Below are 8,248 nucleotides of genomic sequence, written 5' to 3' on the forward strand. Positions count from 1 at the left end.
CTCCCTGTATTAAAACAAAATCTTGGATGTTATAAATAAGATAACTCGCCAACTGGTCTTTAAAGATAAAGAGGTGGTAGTGCGGTAAAACAGTGATGTGTCTTCATTACAGCAATAGTTAGAAGGAGGAAAGGTCAGTTATGTGAGTGAAATGAAATCTTCACACAACCAGAAAGGGGATAGCTAACTCTTCCCCAAGGTGGGGTAAAATTGTATATACAAATTGTTTATGCTTTAAACAGTTTTTATTATGCTTCTACTTTAGGCCAATAACAAAGATGCTCAAATCATGATGAATTTTCATTTCATCCTACAGTCTTATGCTGCTTCTTCCCTAGGATTTTTTTGAATATACTTTGTCAAGTTGGTATCCATATAACACCGAGTGCTCAGACCAAGTGCCGTCCTCCATGCCCATCACCCCCCTCCTCCCCCACTCCCATCAACCCTCAGTTATAAGTATTTAAGAGTCTCGTAGTTTGCCTCCCTCCCTCTCCCCAACTATTTTTTTCCCTTTCCCTTCTCCAGGGTCCTCTGTTAAGTTTCTCCTGTTCCACTTATAAGTAAATACATATGGTTTCTGTCTTTCTCTGCCTGACTTATTTCACTTAACATAACACCTTCGAGTTCCATCCACGTTGCTACAAATGGCCAGATTTCATTCTTTCTCATTGCCATGGAGTATTCCATTGTATACATAAACCACATCTTGATCCATTCGTCAATTGATGGACATTTAGGCTACTTCCATGATTTGGCTATTGTGGAGAGTGCTGCTATGAACATTCGGGGTACATGCACCCCTACGCATCAGCACTCCTGTATCCCTTGGGTAAATTCCTAGCAGTGCTATTGCTGGGTCACAGGGGAGTTCTATTAATTTTTTGAGGAACCTCCACACTGTTCCAGAGGGGCTGTACCAGTTTACATTCCCACCAACAGTGCAGGAGGGTGCCCGTTTCTCCACATCCTCACCAGCATCTAGCGTTCTCTGATTTGCTCATTTTAGCCACTCTGACTGGCGTGAGGTGGTATCTCAGTGTGGTTTTGATTTGTATTTCCCTGATGAGGAGGGGTGCTGAGCATCGTTTCATGTGTCCGTTGGCCATCTGGATGTCCTCTTTGGAGAAGTGTCTGTTCATGTCTTCTGCCTATTTCTTCACTGGATTATTTGTCTTTTTTGTGTGTGGAGTTTGGGGAGTTCTTCATAGATTTTGGATACTAGCCCTTTATCTGATATGTCATTTGCAACTATCTTCCCATTCTGTCAGTTGCCTATTAGTTTTATTGATTGTTTCCTTTGACATGCAGAAGCTTTTTATGTTGATGAGGTCCCAATAGTTCATTTTTGCTTTTAATTCCCTTGCCTTTGGAAATGTGTCGAGGAAGAAATGGCTGCGGCTGAGGTCAAGGAGGTTGTTTCCTGCTTTCTCTCCAGGATTTTGATGGTTTCCTGTCTCACATTCAGGTCCTTCAACTATCTTGAGTTTATTTTTGTGTATGGCATAAGAAAGTGGTCTAGTTTCATTCTTTTGCACATTGCTGTCCAGTTCTCCCAGCACCATCTGTTAAAAAGGCTTTTTTTCTCATTGGATACTCTTTCCTGCTTTGTCAAAGATTAATTTGCCATACATTTGTGCGTCCAATTCTGGGTTCTCTATTCTATTGGTCTATGTGTCTGTTGTGCCAATATCATACTGTCTGGATGATTACAGCTTTGTAATAGAGGCTAAATTCTGGGATTGTGATGCCTCCCATTTTGGTTTTCTTCAATATTACTTTGGCTATTTGGGGTGTTTTGTAGTTTCATACAATTTTAATTCTAGTTTTGAGAAGAATGCTGGTGCTATTTTGATTGGGATTGCACTGAATGTGTAGATGGCTTTGGGTAGTAATCACATTTTAACAATATTTTTTCTTCTGATCCATGAGCAAGGAATGTTTTTCCATTTCTTTGTGTCTTCCTCAATTTGCTTCATAAGTTTTCTACAGTTTTCAGCCTACAGATTTTTACAACTTTGGTTAGGTTTATTCCTAGGTATTTTATGGTTTTTTTGTGCAATTGTGAATGGGATCAGTTTTTTTATTTCTCTTTCTGTTGTTTCATTATTGGTATATAAGAATGCCACCGATTTCTCTACATTGGTTTTGTACCCTGCAACTTTATTTAATTCATGTATCAGTTCTAGCAGACTTTTGGTAGCATCTGTCAGGTTTTCCATGTAGAGTATCATGTCATCTGGGAAAAATGAAAGTTTGACTTCATCTTTGCCAATTCTTATGCCTTTTATTTCCTTTTGTTGTCTGATGGCTGATGCTAGGACTTCCAGCACTATGTTAAACAACAGTCATGAGAGTGGAAACCCTGTCGTGTTCCTGATCTCAGAGGAAAATCTCAGTTTTTCACCGTTGAGGATGATGGGCTTTTCATAAATGGCTTTTATGATGTTTAAGTAGGTTCCTTCTATCCCGACTTTCTCGAGGGTCTTTATTAGGAAACGATGCTGTATTTTGTCAAAAGCTTTTTCTGCATCTATCGACAGGATCATATGGTTTTTATCTTTTCTTTTGTTAATGTGATGTATCACATTTATTTGCGAATATTGAACCAGCCCTGTAGCCCAGGAATGAATCCAACTTGATCATGGTGAATAATTCTTTTCATACGCGGTTGAATTAGATTTGCTAGTATCTTGTTGAGGATTTCTGCATCTGTATTCATCAGGGATAGTGGCCTGTAGTTCTTTTCTTTTTTTCTTTTTCTTTTCTTTTTTCTTTTTTTCTTTTCTTTTCTTTTTTTTTTTTTTTTTTTTTTTTTTTTTTTTTTGTTGTTGTTGTTGCTAGGTCTCCATCTGGCTTGGGAATCAAAGTAATGCTGGCTTTGTAGAATGAGTACGAAAGTTTTCCTTCCATTTCTATTTTTTGGACGAATTTGAGATGAATGGGTATTAACTTTGATTTAAATGTCTGGTAGAATTCCCCAGGGAAGCCATCTGCCTCAGGGCTCTTATTTGTTGGGAGATTTTTGATAACTGATTCAATTTCTTCACTAGTTATGGGTCTGTTCAGATTTTCTATCTCTTTCCATTTGAATTTTGGTAGTGTGTGTGTTTAGGAATTGTCCATTTCTTCTAGGTTGTCCAGTTTGTTGGTATCTAATTTTTCATGGTATTCCCTGATAATTGCTTGTATTTCTGAGAGATTGGTTGTAATAAATTCATTTTCTTTTGTGATTTTGTCTATTTGGGTGCTCTCTCTTTTCTTTTTGAGAAGCCTGGCTAGAGGTTTGTCAATTTTATTTATTCAAAAAATCAAGTCTTGATTTCATTGATCTGTTTAACTGTTTTTTGGATTCTATATTATTTATTTATGACCTGATCTTTATTATTACTCTTCTGCTGGGTTTGGGGTGTTCTTGCTGCTTTGCTTGTAGTTCCTTGTGGTGTACTGTTAGATTTTGTATTTGCGCCTTTTCTAATTTCTTGAAATAGGCCTGAATTCCAATGTAGTTTCCTCTTAGGACTGACTTTGCTGCATCCCAAACGGTGTGGATTTTAGTATTTTCATTTTTATTTGTTTTCATATATTTTTGTTTTATTTCATTTTTTTAAAGTTTGTTTCGAATGTAATCTGATATTTTTAATGTTTATTTATTTACTTATTTTGAGAGAGAGAGAGAGAGAGAGAGAGACAGTGAGTTGGGGAGGGGCAGAGAGAGAGGGAGACACCGAATCACAAGCAGGCTCTAGGCTCTGAGCTGTCAACACAGAACCCAATGCAGGATTGGAACTCATGAACAGTGAGATTTTGACCTGAGCTGAAGTTGGCCAGTTAGCCCACTGCACTGCCCAGGCACTCCATGTTTCCATATGTTTTTTAATTTCTTCTCTAATTGCCTGGTTGACCCATTTGTTATTTAGTAAGGTGTTGTTTAACCTCCATGTTTCTGTAGGTTTTCCAGACTTTTCCTGTGATTGATCTCCAGTTTCATAGAATTGAGATCAAAAGTGTGCACGGTATGATCTCAGTTCTTTTATATTTATTGAAGGCTGCTTTATGACCCAGTATGTAATCTATCTTGGAGAATGTACCATGTGCACTTGAGAAGAAAGTGAATTCCGTAGCTTCAGATGTAGAGTTTTATATATGTCTGTCAAGTCCATCTGGTCCAATGTGTCATTCAGGGCCATTGTTTCTTTAGTGATTTTCTGTCCAGTTGATCTATCCATTGCTGTAAGTGGATTATTCAAGTCCTCTGCTATTAGCATATTCTTATCCATAAGATTGTTTCTGTTTGTGATTGTTTAATGTAGTGAGTGCTCCCGAATTCAGTGCAGAGATATTTATGATTGTTAGCTCTTCCTGATGGATAGACTCTGTAATTATTATATAATGTCCTTCATTCCTTGTTACTGCCTTTACTTTAAAGTCCAGTTTGTCCGATATAACTATGGCTACTCCAGCTTTTTTTTAACTTCCAGTAGCATGATAGGTATTTCTCCAACCCCTTACTTTCAATCTGAAGGTGTCCTCAGATCTAAAATAGTCACTTATAGACAGCAAATAGATGGATCTTTGTTTTTTTATCCATCGTGATACCCTATGTCTTTTGATTGAAGCATTTAGTCCATTTACCTTCAGTGTTATTATTAAATACGGGTTTACAGCCATTGTGTTCTCCGTAGGATTCAGCTTATAGTGGTGTCTTTGGTACCTTGTGTTCCTTGCAACATTTCCCTCATAGAGTCCCTCTTAGGATTTCTTGTAGGGCTTGTTTAGTGGTGGTGAATTCTTTCAATTTTTGTTTCTTTGGGATAACTTTTATCTCTCCTCCTATTCTGAATGACAGGCTTGCTGGATAGAGGATTCTTGGCTGCATAATTTTCCTGTTCATCACATTGAAGATTTCCTGCCATTCCTTTCTGGTCTGCCAACTTTCAGTTAATAGGTCTGCAGCTACTCTAATAGGTCTCCCTTTGTATGTTAGGATCCTTTTATCTCTAGCTGCTTTCAGAATTCTCTCTTTATCCTTATATTTTGCCAGATTCATTGTGATATGTCATGGAGAAGATTGGTTCAAATTATGTCTGAGGGGAGTTCTCTGTGCTTCTTGGATTTCAGTGTCTTTTTCCTTCCCCTCACCTATGATTTGTTCAAGTACCCCTTCAGCCCCTTTCTCTCTCTCCTGGAATTCCTAGGAGATGGATATTGTTCTGTTTGATTGTATCACTCAGTTTTTGAATTCTTTCTTGATCCTGGATCAATTTATCTCTTTCTCAGCTTCCTCTTTTTCTGTAATTGTGTCTTCTAATTCACCCATTCTCCTCTCTGCCTTTTCATTCCGTGAAGTGGCCACCTCCATTTTATGATTCACCTCATTTATAGCATTTTTTATTTCATCACAAGTATTTTTAAGATCCATGACCTTTGTAGCAATAGCTTCTCTGATATCTTCCATGTTATTTTCAAGCCCAGTGATCATTTTATGACTATTTTTCTAAAATCTTATTCAGTTATCTTCTATCTGTTTTGAGCAGTTCTTTAGACGAATGTCACTTCCTCCTGGAATTTATTTAGAAGAGAGTTCTTCCATTTCATCATTTTGCCTAGCTTTTTGTCTAAGTTTTAAAGCTTGTTAGGTGCTCTGCACCTGTGAGTACTGCTATACTAAAGGAGGCTCATAGACTGTCCAGGGCCTGGCCATTCAGGAAGTGTTCTTTTAAGGGTGTCCCTTGGTCTCTCGTTGTGACTTTGCTTATTGTATTTCCCTACTCATATTAATATTTTGGACTTTCCACCATGTGTACTTTGGTTTGTTCCTTGAGGTAGCCCTATAAGGCTGTCTTCTAAGTGGACTCTGTGTCCTTTCCTCCCAGACTTTTGGTGTTCAGAGTCCTTTGGTTTCAGCCCTTCGTTTGATAAATGTGGGTGGGAAGTACAGAACTCTATTTCTCTCCCATCTTGGCCTTGCGCCCCATCACTGTTAGGGAACCCTCGGCAGAAACACTAAATAGCACTTTGAGATCTTGGAAGATAGGAGGTTTATTTCACACCAGCGGGCTCAGAGGAGATAACTTTCCAGAGCTCTGAGCCTGTATACATACATTTTTAAAGAGTGAGGTCAGGTCTGAAAATTTTGGAAATCCATATTCTCACATACTATCAGCAGACAAATAGTTTTGGAAAGCTTGTATTCTAGATTTTGAACAATAATAATATAGTGGATTTGAAATGCATAATTTCATCTATGTGTGAACTTAACACATTTTAATAAGACATAATAATGGCTTTTAATGTGTTAACATGGATGTGTGCAGAATGAAGTGTTATCCCACCACCAATGATATCCTATCATATTTTTAAAGGTAGGAAAGGTGTGGTAAGGAAAAAGATGTGAAGATAGTTTTGCAATGTATGGAGGGAACATGAAGTAGCTCTCTTTTCTAACTCCAAAGTCACAGGCAGCTCTTTGGTGGCATCATCTGATGAATAAATATCATGGAGATAAGTGGCAAATGTGGTGGGTTCCTGAAGATTAGGAAAGTCCCATTTCATCTTAATGATTTAATTGAATTCCTGTGTGTTACTGAGAACTAGAAGTCACTGGATGACAATGATTACTGTGATTGTCCAGTCCTTGATGAGTGGCACTTATGGAGGAGGGTGTGTTGGACAATGCAATCACAGTGTTCTAAAATGTGTTTTGCCCCACCCAGGGACCTCAGGTATTAGTCTTTCCCTCTCTGTATACAGAATCCATATTTTCCTATCATAATTCTAAGTGAAGGAAGCAGGAAGGCTTCCCATTAATTTATGAGAGTTGAGTGTAGGATTTGGCTCAAGGAGAGATAACAGGGTCTCCTCTATAGGAATTGGCGGGGGAGAGGGTCAGGTCCATGTAGTACACTGTTCCATATGTTCAAACAGAACTTGTGGGTATCTCTGAGAGGAGAAGGCACCTAAAAAAGAAGAAAGTCAGAGATTGGTCTCCAAGTAGGAGCTGACAGTTTCTGAATAGCTCAGGACGCAAAGGACTAGGAAGTTGGCCCTTTTCTGCATTTCAGGGTCCTGCCTGCGGGTGAGCACTTTATAGGTGAAGAGGCTGTGTTGGTGGCTATAAAGGCATTTTCTAATTCAGCTGTGATTTCTCCACAAATATCTTCTGAGAAAGAAATCTAGGGGAGGAGGGGAAAGAAGAAATGGTCAGTTCTCATGTAAGCTTTGGCTCCCAGGGTTGAGGCCCTATTGTCTTTTTCTTGGGAGATTCCATGCCTCTAGAAATGGCAGGACACGTGGGTAGCACTGCTTACATCAAATTTAGAGAATATACGAGAGCATAATACTGTGTTATAAATTATCTTACTGTAGAAATCAGGAAACCCACCTAAGCTAGAACCAGTTCTAGTAACATAACTGAACTAACAGGAGTTCACACTTCGGTGAATCACGAAAACACTGCATGGGGACGGGGGGAGGAGATGTCAGACAAAGGAAAATTGCTTTATAAGAAATAGGGAGAGAGGAGGAGTGCCTGGATGGCTCAGTCAGTTGAGGATCCGACTTGATCTCGCAGTTTGTGGGTTTGAGCCCCGTATCAGGCACTGGGCTGACAGTTCAGAACTTGGAGCCCACTGTGGATTCTGTGTTTCCCTCTCTCTATGCACCTCCTGTCTTTGCACTCTGTCTCTATCAAAAATAAATAAACATTAAAAATTTAAAAAAAAAAAAAAGAAGAGGGGTGCCTGGTTCGCTCAGTTGGTTAAGTGTGTGACTTTGAGTAGGTTATGATCTTATGGCTCATAGGTTCAAGCCCCAGGGTCAGGCTCTGTGCTGACATTTCAAAGCCTGGACCCTGTTGTCTCTTCCCCCTCTCTCTCTCTCTCTGCCTCTGTCCCATTCACACTCTGTGTCTCTCTCTGTGAAATATAAACATTAAAAAAATGAGATGGGACATTTTTTATGGGACATAAAAAAATGTACAGGGAATAATGTCCAAAGCAGAGACTCAGAGGGAGTGGGAATGATTTTCTTTTATTTAGAGTTAGGGTGGATGTTTAGAAAGGGGGGCGGTATTATGTATGTAGAGCTCAGATAAGATTGCATGTGAGCCATAAGAAAACTGATCTAACTTTGTATGTTACATAGTAAATGAGATTTGTGCTTCTGCTTGGATGGAGATTTTAGTATTATAATAAGGTAAGTGGAGGTGTCGGGGTGGCTGAGGCTGTTGAGTGTCTAACTCTTGATT

The sequence above is a fragment of the Crocuta crocuta genome, unplaced genomic scaffold (genome assembly GCF_008692635.1).
Source record: "Crocuta crocuta isolate KB4526 unplaced genomic scaffold, BGI_CrCroc_1.0 scaffold434, whole genome shotgun sequence".
Taxonomy (NCBI): Eukaryota; Metazoa; Chordata; class Mammalia; order Carnivora; family Hyaenidae; genus Crocuta; species Crocuta crocuta.